General features: G+C 35.5%; 1 protein-coding gene across 1 annotated transcript in view; it reads right to left on the bottom strand.

Annotated features, from left to right (window-relative positions):
* galntl6 (polypeptide N-acetylgalactosaminyltransferase like 6) overlaps window positions 1–16801 on the bottom strand; it is a 246733-nt gene that overhangs the window by 189546 nt on the left and 40386 nt on the right. The gene's annotated exons all lie outside the window — the stretch shown is intronic.

Below are 16801 nucleotides of genomic sequence, written 5' to 3'. Positions count from 1 at the left end.
TACAATTTATCCATTCTCACAGATAGACCCCTGATAACAGTTTTTTTCACTGGTGGCGGGTGCTAATGCACTGGGGATGCACTAGAACGAATGGATTTAATAAAAACTCAGCGATGCCATGCTTCTGACATACATGCAGTGTTGGGCAAGTTACTCTGAAAATGTAATCAAATTACTAATTACTGATTACTCCTTTTAAAAGAAATCATGTTACTGTTCTGATTACTTTATTTGAAAAGTAATTGGTTTCATTACTAGTTACGTAACTTTTTTTTTTCTCCATGAAATCCCAGCATACACGTTACCAATAAATATTTGTTATTAATGTATAAACATTCACAGAACACTGTTATTTTTAACTAAAGCAAGCGGCTGCTGCGTGCATGGTTTGGCATGGCAAAATGCCAACAAAGGGCGCTGCATTTATAATTTTTAAAAGACTCAGTTCATCACAATCTCATATATCTCTGTTATAACACAATAAATATATGCATAATCAATCTTTCATAATGTGTGTTATGAGTTGATTCGTGAGCACGCAAATTTCAGCACTGCATTGCTCAATGCTGCAAACGTGTTATAGCCTAAATAGAAACTTTGCATATGCTTGCACCTGTAAATCGTTTTTATTTTATATTACTTCATGTTGCTTTTGTGCAATAGATTGATAAATAATTTATTTGTTTTAGATATTTTTTGTTTAGATATTTCTATTTTGCAGGAGGCCCGTGAATCATTTTATTCTCCCGCATCCGTCACACATGGGTGTCTACTCGACTGCATTCATACATGCAGAATATGTCTACATGCCTTTCAGTGCTTTGTCTCTTGGCAAGACTCGCCATGGAAATGCTCAGAGGTGGGTAGAGTACCCAAAAACTGTACTCAAGTAAAAGTAAAAGTACTTCTAGAAATATTTACTCAAGTAAAAGTAAAAGTACTAGTCTTGAATAGTTACTTGAGTAAGAGTAAAAGAGTATCGGATAAAAAATCTACTCAAGTAGTTAGTTACTAGTTACTTTGGGTCATATATACTGAGCCTATTTTTATTTAGATATATAGATAAAATGTATGTGTGTGTGTATAAATGTATATATTTCATCATCCTTTACTCCAATTTATGTAATTTATCATAAAACCCTGTCTGTTTACTTAAGTAACAGATATAGGTGTCATGCCATAACATATTTTTAATACGACTGACTTTATATTAAATGTGAATTTAACATTGAAAGTTAATGTGATATAAATATTGCTACTAATCTTTCATTGTTCAGAAAGAGAGCAAATAACATTTACATTATTAAAGATCATTTTCACTGACAGTCTAGATTTCAATCACTCTCAGAAACTCCCATTAAAATCACTGAAACTGTTAACACTGTGAAATCAATATCTTAATTAAAGATTCGTACACACATCTGCACTTTGTTGTTTCTGACGAGAGAATTCGCCAGAAAGAGGAATTCAGTCAGTGAGCGAGTGAAGGAAGAACCGAAATTTTAGCGATGACTCATCTGAACGCCTCTGATTGGCCAATGCTTTAATAAGCTCAAAAGAATCATGTGTGATTGGTTATAATGCGCAGCGCTGTAAAAACGTATGAAACGTAAAAATGTAAAAATCTCTGGCTCAGCGCCAGCAAGCAATCACAGATCTGAATTTAGCAGCTGATGTTATGACTTGCTGAACGTAGCCTACTCGCACAGGTGTGATTGTATTAAAATTAATAAAATCTTAATCGGCTATTTTTTTGTCTTTTGGAAGCTGCATTCAACTTGACTCCCCTCTTATAAGCCACACACGTACAACAAAGTAATGTCACAGTGGTATCGTGTACTGTAATCGAATGTAGTCCAAGTTATTACCTGTTAAACAGTAGACAGCACACGCGGTGTTCATCTAATAAGGATCTCCATCGCAAGCAAATAATAGCCTTTGCAGATTTGCTTTCAATTCAGTGCAGTTCCATAGCCCCGTTTTCAACGCTGCTGATGTTAAACGTTACAACTCCGAGTGAACCACTTCAGATGCTCAGTGGTAGGGCAGGGAGGGAACTGAACGACTCATTCAAACTGATTCATGAACCAATTCACTCGTTAGCCAATTGGTTTGTTCAAGCCTTTGAACAGAATTGACTCAAAAGAATGAATCATTCGCGAATGGGCATTGCTCATTGTCCAGAGAAAAGTAGACGGCGCGTTTGGAATAAACTGAAGCATTTATAACATTTATTGCATTAAGATAAAGTAACGAGAGGAGCGTCGCCCACAGTAACGAAGTAAAAGTACAGATTTTTCCCCAAAAATTTACTCAAGTAAGAGTATAAAGTACCCATCTTTAAATATACTACGAAAAGTATTAGTTACCCCAAAAAATTACTCAAGTAAATGTAACGAAGTAAATGTAACTCGTTACTACCCACCTCTGGAAATGCGTCAGGTAAGCAAACTGGAAATGATAGAGATTATTCACTCAAAATGAATCCAGCAAAAAAAGACAGATATTTTTACGGAAATGATTTAGAGTGCTACTTAGCAGAGTGGATTATGGGGAGGCAGGTGCTTGGATTCCAGTAGCAGCTCAGAGGATTTGTGCAGCTTTTTTTTCACTGTGTTTGTGAATAATTTCAAAACAAAAGCATTGCTTTATTAAGGCCTCAGAGAGTTTCTGAAAAAAAAAAATTAAGAACGCAAGCATATCCGAGGTTGTCAATGGGGAATTTCACTAGAAGAATATAACTTCGACTTGACAATCGCAAAAAGGGAACTGCTGGCAGCAATGTTGTATATCACTCTCCCACAGGGACGCAGAGGCTTCTGATGGAAAGACTTTGTGGCAGAGCACAGGTGGGGTTTGCTGATGTTATGAATGTAATGACTGACTTAAGTTTGCTGTGAGTAATTTACATGTAGGCCTTGTCCCAAATGACACCCTCAGCCCTCGCAGTTCTCCCTAGTAAATAGTGAATTAATGCAGCATAAGCAGCCAGACTGTAGTCTTCTAGAAAATACAACATTGTGTGATATTAAAAATGTGTACTAATAATGTTTTAGAAAAATATATATATAAAAAAAAAATCATCATCAATCATAGTTTACAATATCTGGGATTGACCTGCCAAGTAATGTGTTATTTTTTATCTACTAAATTTAGATGGCATTTTAGTCAGAGTAAATTTCATTAATATGGCAAATGGTGACTAAGCACTGTCAAATGAAGAAAAAAAAATAACGTTAGAAAAAAAAAAAAAACTATGGCTGTACAGAATGAGACTAAATTGTCACATGATTGTTTAACACTTAAGTCAGCCTGAAAACATTGAGGTGGCATTGTCACCTGAATGAATGACATATTTAAACGCATTATCAGATTAAAGCTGCTTTTGAGAGGTGCTACAACTGACAGATGTATGCATACTCTAAGGACATGGCTACAACCCAAGAAAAGCTGAAACACTCAAACCCACTTTGCAAAACCACAGCACTATTTATTTCTCCAAGTCCTGCATATAACTCATTCTTACAAAACAACATTCTTCATTTAGGATGGCCTACATCTGAGGCCGAAGGAAGCTGTCTGTCCTCAGAAACTAAAGAGAAAAAAGATGTTGTAGAAAATATTGTGGATGTAGAAAAGCACAGCAGTACAGTGTTTCTAATTTTTTTCTTCTTGTTTTCCAGATGAGGTTAGCAGCAATTTAAACCAAAGAACTTTAAAAATAAGGTGTTTTAAATTTTCAAAGTAGGAATGGACTATTTTCAAAAATACAGTTATGGTTAAAAATCTAAGATTTTTTGGGCTGCATTGCAGATTTTAATGCATCAGTAAAAACAATGTAGATTACAGTAAAAGGACTCAGAACTAAGTCTTCTGAATGTTTCTCTTTTTCCTATTTTTGTCACACATGAGTTTTCTGGCAGACCATCAAGCTCAGCTTTCTCAACATTGATTACAGTAAATTTAGCAATAACTGACTCAGTCCAGACTGCAGTGGGTTGGCTCACGGCACAATGCGCTGCCTAATTAAAAGTGGTCAACAAAGTGCAGTGGTGGATGTCGCCTTCAAAAGCATCACTGCCTTCATTATGCAATTCATATGGCTGCTCCAAAGCAGAATCATGTAGAAGGAGTGTCACTGTTCCCCAGCACAAAGACAAATCAAACCCAAGAGACTTGGAAGAGATAAAAGAGCTTTCTTTCGTTCTTTCTTTCTTTCATTCTTTCTTTCTTTTCTTCTTGATTTGGTTTTTCATTCGTCTAATGTAAAACAGCAATAAGGTATCTCAGTAAGAGATGTTTTTTTTTTTTGTCTTTTCTTTTTTCTTTGGTGCATAAAGAATGTAGCACGTGTTTGGCCCACAATGATAAATCATAAAGAATGCAGGAGTTTGATTTTCTATCTCTTAGGAAGCTAAAAAAAAGAAAATCTGGCAGGACCACTATCGTCAAAGGTGACTTACAATTAGCATACAGTTTGGATTGGTAGTATGGTTCTGTTCTGGGCAAAAAATCCCTGTGTATCCATGTAGTCCAGCATGCATAAGAGCAGGGAGATCGGCCATTTATCTTGTGTTGTTGGTACACACTTTTTCTCCTGCAATATTCTTCATTCCTTGGATTATTTTTGTCATTATTAATAAAGATACACTGCATTTAAATCATGCCTACTTGATTCCATGACCTCCTTGTGACAACCACATTACCAAATGAGAAGTTATATAGAACATATGACATATGACAAACATAGTTTGGGAGATGCTCTGGGCATAAATTTCTTTCTTGGTTTCCTTCACTGACTTGGTGTATATTGCATAGCGAAAGTAAAGTTTTACGCAAGTGTGCTTTGTAACGTATGTATGTGTTTCTCTCATTTTTCTTTCATTCTAATATTTTTTTTATTTTATTTTTTTTACTTGAGAATGGATTATTCACATGCAGGGTCTGCTTCAGTGCATTATGTGAGCGTGTTGATTTAAAAAAAATACTATTGTGACATCTTTTTTTTTCATCAACACTTCTTTTATAAAGAACACTGCTTTCTCAAATAATGCACTGAAGCAGCCCCTGCATGGAGTGAATGAATAATCCATTCTCAAGAAAATAAAATAAAATAAAATGTAGCTTGATGCTAATTGTACCTCTATTTACATTTTAAGATATATTCTTCTAAGCATTATAGATAGTTTGTTTAAGATACGATAAGATTACATACAGTGCATCCTTGTGGCACGGAGGAGCATACACAGAGGAGACCTTTGTTTTCTTTACTTACAAAAAGTGTTCCCATCACTTCATATAAACCAGATTGCATGTCTGATGGCAGATTGAGTATTCTTACGACAACTTTTCATACCTTTTATGGACATTGACACTGTTATTTACTTGGCAGTCTATGGGACAGTCTCAAGCCTTCAGGTTTTCATCCAAAATATCTTAAAATTGTGTTTTCCGAAGATGAACTGAGCCTTTATGGGTTTGGAATGACATGTGAGTAAGTGATTAATGAAAAAAGAAATTCATTTTAGGGTGGAGTATCCCTTTAAGAAGGTATACTTTAACCAGCCATTTAATCAACAGAAGATGCAACAGAAGAGACTTGAGGAGAAACTGAAAGGAAGATGTTACAAAGAATGAATTATAAAGGGAAACGACTATATAGTCAATTAATAAACTTGTGTCATTAAAGAACTATGTAAACCGGAGCATAATAGCCACAATGATCTGACTCATTTAGCAACATTACATTCAAACTCTCAGTTTGTAAATGAGGTGTTCAAGCTAAATGCCTTTCTTTCAACCCAACATTTGGCATGCTTATTCTCCCTGCAATTCTCTGCTGTTTTTCTCCTCCCTTTTCTCATCACCCTTTCTTATTTTTCTACAGATAAGCAAGCAGATGCTTTATAAACTGCCAGCACCACTATCTAATTATGTTGTTTAGCAGCGCTGTCCACAATCCCCATTGCCGGAGCTCTTTTTCACAGCTTCCTCCTCAAAGCTGGTTTTCAATGTCCTGAGTCCTGTCTGTCAGCCGCCGCTCCTCTACTGGCATTGTGATTGCTGGTGCTACATGCGCTTTGTTTGATAAATAGAATTCTTCTCTGAATGGGCTACAGCAGGCGTCAGCAGAAGTGATACTGAAATAAGCGAGGTTCCATAAACAGGCTCTGCTGATGAGGACAAGGACAGTTTAAATTAGCCTTTTGTGCAGCTGCTGTCAGGAGCTATTCGATCAAGTTGGTCGATATTTGTGAGTGAATGCACATATTTGTTGGTGTCAGAAGGCCGTGCATCTAAACATCACACATAGTCAAGACATGAGTCTAAGTATCATCAACAACGTCAAAGTAACACGTTCTATTTTGCACTGAGAACTCAATTCCCCAAGGTTTTTTCTAAGGAATGAGAACAACAGTAACAAAAGAGGAAGAACTATCAACCTAAAAACATTGGATGTCCACTGCAGGATACATCATTATCTGAGAATATGGGATCGTCTCCAGTAGGTGCTGCTAATGAGAACATCTGCACATCAGAGCATTGCTTCACATCACAAACGGAATATAGCACCGACTGTGATGAGTTCAAACGATAGCAGGAAAAAGACATATCCAGCAGAGCAGGATCCACTGTGTCTGGCGCAGGAGATCAGAGAGCCCATCTTGTGCACCTGTGAAATAAATAAGCCCCATGACAATGATGCACACAAAGATGATGGGAAAAATGGAAATGCTTGTCCAATCTGACATCACATCTGTTTACAGTCATAAATAGGTGATGTCAGCCTGTTTTAGTAATAGAGCCAGAGTTTAGTAATAATGTGTTAGTTCTTATACAGTTTGTGTACAGAAAATGATTCTGGGCAAAATTTCTGTCAGATTTACAACAAAGGGAAATGGATGGATGGAGAGATAAATCATTTTAATGTTTACGAATTCAGATTATTATACATGAGATGGGGTATGGCCATTTGCCACTCTCTCTAAATGTATTGAACAAGATCTTCGAGAGAAACCAAGTTTGATTTTCTCAAAACCAGTTAAATCAAAATAAACAATCTTTATATAGCCTAAACAATGGGTTTTAAACTAAGTGTCTTAAAAGAATATATACTATAGTGACAACAGTATTAAAAATAAATTTTATTGAAATGAAAATGTTTCAAGCAGCCATTTAACAGATAACAATTTCAAACAATAAAATAAAAAGTTTGAGACAACAGCAGATTTTTTTAGCTTATTTTCATAGGAGATTTTGTTGTATAAACTGACAAGAATGAGAGAGAGAGAGAGAGAGAGAGAGAGAGAGAGAGAGAGAGATAGAGATTTCGATGTTGATAATAAGAAATGTTTCTGAAGCAAATCAGCATATGAGAATAACTTCTAAAGTATCACTAAAGACTGGAGTAATGATGTTGAAAATTCAGCTTTGCCATTACAGGAATAAATTACATTTTAATGCATATATATATATATATATATATATATATACTTCAAAACATCTCTGTTTTTATTGTATTTTTAAGTCAAAAAAATGCAGCCTTGATGAACATAAGATACATTTGACAGTCTTAACACCCCTGAACTTTTGAATGTTTGTGTTAGAGTTCTCAACAGGAGGATGAGAACTGAAGTATTGGTCTATTAGATATATTCTGGCACCTGCGTGTGCTGTAAGTGAAAATATGCTTTGAAATAAAGTGATGCTCCATACGTCACATGCTGCTGAGTTTGATTTTTACATTAACCTCCAGTGCCCTGTAGGGAGAGGCACTCCAGATCTGATGCTGTTCAACATGAGCAACATCCACCTCCTCTGGAGAGAGATTAAACATCTGCTGAAATTACAGGAGAGTATAGAGCCAGCCACTGTGATTATCACACACACACACCTAGCTCACATTATTAAATTTCTGAAACATTCCTGATGGTCATGGCGTGTCTGTAACTTGATTAATTCCAGGGCTTTTATACTTTATTTCTTTTTATGACTCTATTCATTTGGGCAGGACTCATTTACCCAGGATCATCCTCATGAAATTAAAAACTCTAAAATATATTTTTTTCTCCTCCGTGGCCTCTCATTCTCTCTCACTTTCTTTGTTACTCTGTCTATTTGAAGTGCTTCCACATTACTTTCAAATACTGTTCTAAACCTCTATAAAGCGGGAGATTAGAGACAGAAATACCTATAGTGAAAAAGTACAGAATTTAATAGTCTCAGCCTCAGACAGCAAACCGACAAACTGCCCAAGAGTTGTTCATGATCTGTCTGTTAAATAATACAGAACATATGGCAGGTTTTGGTTTGAAATGACTTATCATAGTTAATCCTGCTGCTGCCATCTCTTCACCAAGTAAACAACGCACATGAACATGCCACCTTATTTAAAATAATAATAATAATCATCATCAGACCAGCCAACTTTTCTATTGCTTTAGTTGGTCCAGTTCTGACACTCATGTGCCCATATTAGGCAGAAAAGGGTCAGCATGAACACTCTGACCTGCATGTGACTATGCAACCACATACACAGCAGACTGTGATGCACTGTGTCTTCTGTATAAAATATGAATCTTTATAAATCATGAAACATACATTAAATATCTTTACTGTCACTTTTTATCAGTTTAATGTGTGGTTGCGGAAGTTTAATTTCTTTAAAAAGAAAGAAAGAAAGAAAGAAAGAAAGAAAAAAGAAAAAGAAAGAAATGTTTGAACAGTACTGTAGTATAAGAAAGAAAACATGTTTTTACTGTACTTATTTGTACTAAAAGAAAAAGAAAAATTATATTTCAACGTTTATATAGAAAAATCAGTGAAGATAAACAATTCAAGAAAATAAATAATAAAAAAATTGTATCATCTTCTATCACCTGTAAAATCATTGTGAATAAATTGAGAAGATTAAATATACTTTCCCACACTACTTCTACTAAATTTCTAACTATATTTTGTATATGTCTGCTACAACAAGCCCAACTGACTAGAACTATTTGCCAAAAAAAAAAATCTAAAGTTTTTTTTGGAGTTTTCTTTCCATCCTTTACGGAGCTAACCATGTGATTTATTCACATAACCATGATTTTATCACATAAAAACAACAATATCCTTTCTAAGTGGCTAGGTCTTGAAAATAATATATTGCAATGTCGATCAGACTGTATGTCAAACTCTGGCTACTTGAGATCAGAAATAAAGCAACACACTAGACTGATCTGAGACCAGTGCTGCTATGTCTTTTACAAATATTAGGTCTAGAACAAGGCAAGGCATCTAGTTTCAAATTAGCAATTTAATGCAAAGACAGTCATATCGTTGGATAAAGATAGGGATAGGTACCAATGATAGTGACTGTGGCTTCCCTTTACATTACATCTGACAGTAATGGCTGCTGCATAGAATATCAACACAGACTGATATGTTGAATTATTTTGATTAGAGGCAAATATGCCACACTGTGAGCTTTGAAAATCTAATTAGCCCAACTGAGTATAGAGTTCAACAACAGCTGAAAAGCTTTTTCCCTGCGCATTTAAACACACTTCTTGAGTTTTCTGTTGTGCTTTATTTTCTTCCGTTCAAGTGTCTCGCTGTTCAAACTTTGGCTTCAAGCTGAACCGCATCTGCGATCTGAGCGCAAGAGCCCTAATATGGAGCTTTCTTGTTATTACAGAGCACTTTATTACTTTATTTCTGATACTTTTTTTTCTTCTAAAAGGCCTTTTTTCCACAAATAAAACAGCTTTGTGGCAGGAGTACCTTTGGCAACTCTGAAATGAAAGTGCATTCATTATATTTTAACAGTGTTTTATTGCTAAATAAAACTGGTTTATAATTGCATTTCTTTCTAATGCATTATTCATGTTCAAGATTTAAAAAATTAATCATATATGTGCATACAGACAAACGGTCACGAATACTTGTATGCAGAGCAACACAAGCACTTCCAGTTACAGGTGTGACTCTCAATGTGACAGACAACTATAGATTGTACAACTATATACAAGTATATTACTGCTCACACAGCACATAGTGTTAACAGTCCAGGACACTGGAAATCAGCAAATCAGTATATTACAATGACCCTGAACACCGGAGTATATTAAAACAACATAATTCAAAACTTTACAATATTACCGTAATATAATACAGAATAAGACAACAGAAACAGAGTGATGACTTGTGAAATTAATATAGCTTTAGGGAGCATAATGCTATGTTCACACTGCAAGCCTTATTGCTCAGTTCCTCTTCAATTTTTGCTTAAATCTATTTGATTGCACAGCACTTCACATATAGCTATTGTTTGAAATGTGGCCACTGGTTTCCAGTGTGCACAGATCATGGTTCTGAACTGACCAGCATAAGCAAAAGAATGATATGTACATGGTTCCCAGGTTTTCACAACAAAATCCGCTCAACTGCTTCTCAAAACTAGCCCAAAACTGTCCCGAAAATTTTCCAAAGGGTAAACATTACATTATTAGGGCCGCCTCAACACACATAGTTTACAAAAAAGCCACAGCAAGAGTGGAAAAAGAAGCCCAATTCCGAGGGAAACCTATGGACTCAGCAACACTTGCACAGTCCAATATACTGTACATACAGAAGAAAACACTGAGGGCATAAAGTAAGTAATTATGCATTTATATTGTAATCTGCTGCAGAAGCCAATAAAATTACGCAGAGGAAATATGAAAAATAAAGACAAGGATGTGACAAAAGAGAGCAGAGTTTTAAAACTTATGATACGAGTCCTCATGTTTTGCCTTTACATAGAGTTGTCTTTTTAATTATGATTTCTGACACATCACACTTCAACTGACTACCTTTCGCAACTGTCTTAATAACTTTGGGTATAAAATAAAAAAATAAATAAAAAAGTGCCTCCCATGAGCACAGAATTCATGGAGTGAGAAAAGTAATGAAGTTAACAATGGTTTTAAACTCTGTTTTCATGTTGATATACACATTTACATTAAATATTCCACTCGGAATAAAGTAGATTAACACTGAAATGGCAATTTTACAAACAACATAATTACATAATTTCATTAACAATAAATATAATTTTCCTGTGACATGTTATTTTTTAATGACAGCGGGGAGTACACTTACTGCAATATTATGGCGAACACTGCTGGATTACTGTACAACCACAGCTGAATGGAGGTTATAATTTCGTGTAAAGTCACCCCCACAACATTATAAAAAAAATCCACTAAATTTGAAGGACGTAACTAGGAGAAAATGGTAAGATTTGCATGTTTCCTTTTTACAATACTTTGTCAGTGACGCACCGAATCAGACAATATACTGCATTAAATATGGGCTTATTTGTTTCCACTAAAATAGCTAGAATATGTTTATCTTATCAGCAAAACTGCATACATTTAATTTGATCCAAATTGTTTAAAATAATTGAAATTCTATTTGGCCAGTGTAAAAGAATATAATCATCTAAAATATACCTGAGAACTACTTGAAACCATTTTGTTTTTATGGCTATTTTCATATATTTATTCTAAAACATAGCAAGGATACTATTTCCCTACTGTCTCTGTGCTAAACATGCTGTCACGTACATGGGAATTCGCATGGAAATGATATGCAGATGAGGTTATGTATAGTAAAACTAGGCGTTGTAAGCTCCATATATGGTGATTTTGGGGAGGAGACGAGGTGAAGATGCATGTACGCACAATCTTCCCCTGACTGGAATTTATAAAGAGATGTTTGTGAAGGTACTTGCGTACGCATGGTTTTATAAATCTGATAACTTTTGGGCGTACGCAAAATCTAGCTTTTGTGCCTACGTAAATTTTCAGGATGAAATCCACGGAGAGTTTTATAAATGAGACCCCTGACCTATATAGGTTTTGTTACCATTTATGGAAGTGGACCATAATGGAATTGAAAAGATCAGATTCCATGTGGTCTCTACTGTTCACATTGTCAAGAGAAAAACAGGTTTGAGGCACACATGAGCCAAAAAAAAATAATAATTTACAATCAGATTTGAGCAACATTTGCCTCAAACATTTGTTTGATTGTAGCCTAGAGACTTCTTACAAAGTCATAAAAAATATATGTCTCACTGACCCCAAACTTCTTTTAATATTTATTTGTGGTGTTTTGGCAATATTATGATAGGACAGTGTGTAGACAGTGAGAGTGAAGTGGGAGAAAGAGGAATGGGAATGGTTCACAAGCCGGGACTCAAACTCGGGATGCCCAAGGAAAAACAACTTTGACTCAGCACACATCGGCACTAACACTGATACTTTATTTATGCAAGAGTGAATGATTGAATAAATGAATGAATGAGTGTATGAATGTATGAATGAATGAATTAATGACATTATTATAATTAGAATGTCCAACCCTAGACTGTCAGTGTGCTCTCAGAATTTTGGACCTGAGTGTATACACAAATATATGTTTATGCAGGTGTAAATCCTTTGTTCCTGAGCAGTGGAACAGTGAGAGGACAAGTGGAGGTTATTAAAAGGAGATCAAAGCAGTGTTTGCAGCAAGACACTTTGTCTGAGTCTGAGCTGCTTCCTGTTTGCTTAGACACTTTGCTAACACTCCAAAAGTAGCATGTCGTAACAGCATTTGATGCTTCAAAGCACCGGATGTGAGAAAAAAATAAAATAGAAAAATAGGCTTGACAATCAGGCATCATATAGTGAGCAGAAAGTTTTGTGTATGTCTGTTTTTTTTTTTATCCATTATTGAAATGGAATACATTGTCAATCTCACGCAAGCGAGAAGAAAACTTGCCATAAATGTAAACGGCTTTCTCTCTCTGATATCAGATATTTGTATGAGAAGTCTTTGATGATTTTATGAGTAGAGAAAACTTCTGTCCAGTGTAACGGATATGCAGTTCATCGATTCATTGGTTCTGAACTAATGAATCACGGTTTGTTGAATCTAAAACAATGCAAACCCAAAGCTTGTAGATTTTGAATTCAGGCATATAAACCCAACTCTCTCTAAACTAAATGCCTGGCGCCAGCCTGGCTGGATTTAAATTATTTACGACACTCTGGACGAGAAATTCCACAGTCACGTGAGCAGCCTCAAAGGAGAAACGAAATACCCACATTCCTAAACACACACACAAACTTTTCTTTACGCTCTTTATGTAAGTCCTTAATATCATGTTTTTTTTTGATAGGTTTGTGTATTGCATAAAGTGGTTAATCCTGTTAGGCGAGGATTATAAATTGCTGTCTTGTAAATTGGAAATGCTTCTCCTAATTTAATGTTCTGTATTCTAAACTGGTACCTTTTCTCAATGTATTCAAAATGTATTGTGTATTGCTTTTTGGTGCATTAGATGTTTTCTATAATCAAAAATTGGACTATCTACAATTTTATCGTGTGTTAATCAAACTTTAAATGTGTGTAATTCTGCATATATGAATGTAACGTCATGTTTCTATCAGTAATATATGTCATTTTTGGTATCTGTGGAATCATCATGTTGTGACCAAACTATCCACCTAAAGGAAATTAATGGAAAATTTATTAATCTGGAATTACGAACTTGCTAGAATATCACTGCTGAAATCTGATAAGCCATAACTTTTTAGAGTGGGTGGTTCCCCAGAGACAAAGGAATGTTTTTCCCGCTTCAGATCGCGGACGTTCATTGGTTGTTCATGCAAACAGAGGCGTGAACCAGTCAAGCCATAAGAACTGAAACCAAGAAGTTCCTCCCTGTCTGGCTCTCTCTTCTTGGTCTTCTTGCTCTTCTTCGCGCTCTTGGTCCGCTCTTCTATCGCCGTTGATCTCAGCACGGCGGCTGAGAGAACAGCCTGTTCTCATGGCTCCCTCGGGAGCTTTCATCTCCGTTGTTTTCATTTCTTTTACTTATTAAGTTCCTCTCTACACGAGGAAGACTAATTCTGAATCATTACATTCGTTGTAACTTTCAAATATTGCGCGAGTCCGCAGCAGCCCCGGAAGAACACGAGAGAACACGCCCAATCACAAAGAGACCACATGCAAGCACCATTCTCTATGGAGATTTAAATGCTGCTTAAAGTTTGTCTATTACCTTTTCAAGGTGATTTGATTCGTTGTTGTCTTTCAAGGGTTACTGTCTGTGAGTTTGCATAACTGAGCGCGTAATTCTGTGATCACGCCTATTCACTCATTCATCCTCTCTCACTCATTTTCTCTCTCTCTCTCCCTCATTTGGATTCCGTTATGTCTTGTACAAAGTTACTGTCTGTATTGTCGTAAGCGTATTTACTCTTTGTGATTTGTAGTTTGATGTATTATTAGTTCAATTATTAAAAACCAATATATATTCATGATTGCCTCTGTCTGAAACGCTCACATCACGAGTCAATGAAATGTCTGATCTTTAGCTACAAGCTCTTTACTTTTTAGTAACCAAAATTTCATAATGATAGGATAATGTTTTCATGGCCAGAGAATATTTTTCCTTGAATTATAAGAAGTGATAACTTTATTGAAAGTTGATAAGTTAATCTTACGGCCGTTTGCTGGACAAACCACTGTTTGATTTGCGGTAATTTACAGTAAGAGATATCACTATAATTGATATGAAGAATGGAATATTGACATATTAATGAGTAAATTACAGTTTCCTGTAATGAGTTATTGATACATACAATTGACCTATTTTTCATCTTCAATAATTTTAATGTAACTGTCATATGAGATATATATATTAATCATATTCCTGATTAATTATTAAAATTCCCTATATATCATTTGAGTTAATTATAATGTACAACCCAGTGCGTCTACACCAGAACACAAACACAAGTCTGACTTTGACATTTTCAGTGCTTTATATCACCCAATTTGCAACTTTTCTTTCCCACCGTCCTACCTTCAGTGTCTGTGTGAGGTGCTAGTTTCTGTTGCTGACTCCTCACAGTAAAAACACTTGTTTTAACATCTTGTTGACTGGTACCACAGCTCATGGCAAGGCTACAGCAGTGGTGTCCGTAATGATTAGTGAGGAAACACTCTCATGGTTTCACAGGTGTTATTGTAGGTAAAAAAGGAAAGAAAAACATTTAGGTTTTAGCAGGAAGTAGTTTATGTAGTTTTTTTTTTTTCGTTTTTTTTTTAAAGAAAAAGATGACATTTTTTTAATGTCAAAACCTGTCATAATTTAGAAATAATAGGCCATTTCTACACCGATTTTAGCCTCTTTACACTCCATTTAAAGGGGGGCTACAATGGTGTTTCGTGTATTCAGAGTTGTTCACAGTGTTAAAGAGATGGATTCTCATGCTAAACATGGCCAAAGTTGTAAAAAATAATTTAGAAGATAATCTTACTTCCGGGTTGGTACAAGTTTCGGCAGTTTTTTTCCGATCGTGGATCTAATGACATAAATGCTGGTGGAACTCCTTATATGAGCATTTCTGTCGGAAAAGCGTGCCCGTGCACACATATACCAGAGGAGAGCGAGGCCGCGCACATCAACGCGCTTCAAAAATCGTCTGCAGCACTGCATAAGATTAGTTTGAGAATGCCTCCAAATAAGTGCATTTTTGGATGTGAGGGAAAGTTTACCATGTTCAGCTTCTCAAAGAACCCAGCGTTACATGAACAGTGGATGCAGTTTGTTTTTCCGAGGCAGCAACGGAGTGTATCAAGTCCGTTTGTGTGTTCTGTTCATTTGAGTGACGAATGTTTTATAAACAAGGCCCAGGTCGATGCTGGATTTACACATTGTTTGCTATTAAAACATGGAGCCATGCCTGTGATAAAAGACCCCATTCATGTAAATACAATTGCATCAGATTTCTGTATTTTGTTGGAAATCAGCACATAAGTGAATATATGTTAATGGAAACAACACGAAACATCAGTATTATAGCTCCCCTCATGGCACGCCTCCAGGAGCTCGGCTTTTTCCGGAAAGAATCGGAAAGCTGTATTTTTCTTTTATAAATATGATAAAACTAAAGACTTTTTGGATATATGAAGGATTCAGTACTACACTAAAGGTACTCAAGATTAACATGAGATTAGGTGAAACTGTGCATGTTATGTACCCTTTAAATTAAATTAAATAAACAGGTCTCTTTAAAGACTTTAATGTAAGTCAATGTAACTCAATGTACCAAGTGGAACTCTTTTGAAAACTTGCATTGTCTTTATTATAAAAGCTGCAAGTATAACTAATTCCTAAAATTGTTTATTATATTTAGATCTCCTGTTTCATGAAAGTTCACAGCACCGAGCACTGTAGACACACAAATTCAATGATTTTGGCATTGCAGCGTTTTTTTGCACTTTCAAAAAATGCTTTCAGCATAGCTAACACATTGCAAACACAATGTAAATAAGAGTCTCATTGTGCAGTGCAGATTGCAATTGGAAGTTTGTGCAGAACTTGGAACTTGAACTTTGAGCGACTGACAGCTCCAGCTATTATAAAAAAAGTGTTCTTAGCTCCTTTCTCTATATAATTTAAATCACATTTTAAATAACAGTTGATTTGCATGCTACTAAGCCTAAGTGTGTAAAGTTGTTCATTTAGTCACTGGCTTCATTCCCTGATGCATAATCAGCAATAAACGATTTGGCAACAAAAAGTTTTTCACATCCAATCATGTTAAGACATTTATTTGTATATTTCAATAAAATGCTATTATTCAAACTTTGTTCAAAGAAACATGCAAAAAAGGAGACAATATATTGCAGTTTCTACACTTTTCTGTCCCTTAGGATCATTGAATATATACACACAGATAGATAATTACACGAGAGATTCATCTTAATCATAATG

Source organism: Carassius carassius, chromosome 7 (assembly GCF_963082965.1).
Source record: "Carassius carassius chromosome 7, fCarCar2.1, whole genome shotgun sequence".
NCBI classification, from domain to species: domain Eukaryota; kingdom Metazoa; phylum Chordata; class Actinopteri; order Cypriniformes; family Cyprinidae; genus Carassius; species Carassius carassius.
This window is presented reverse-complemented; position numbering and strand designations above follow the sequence as displayed.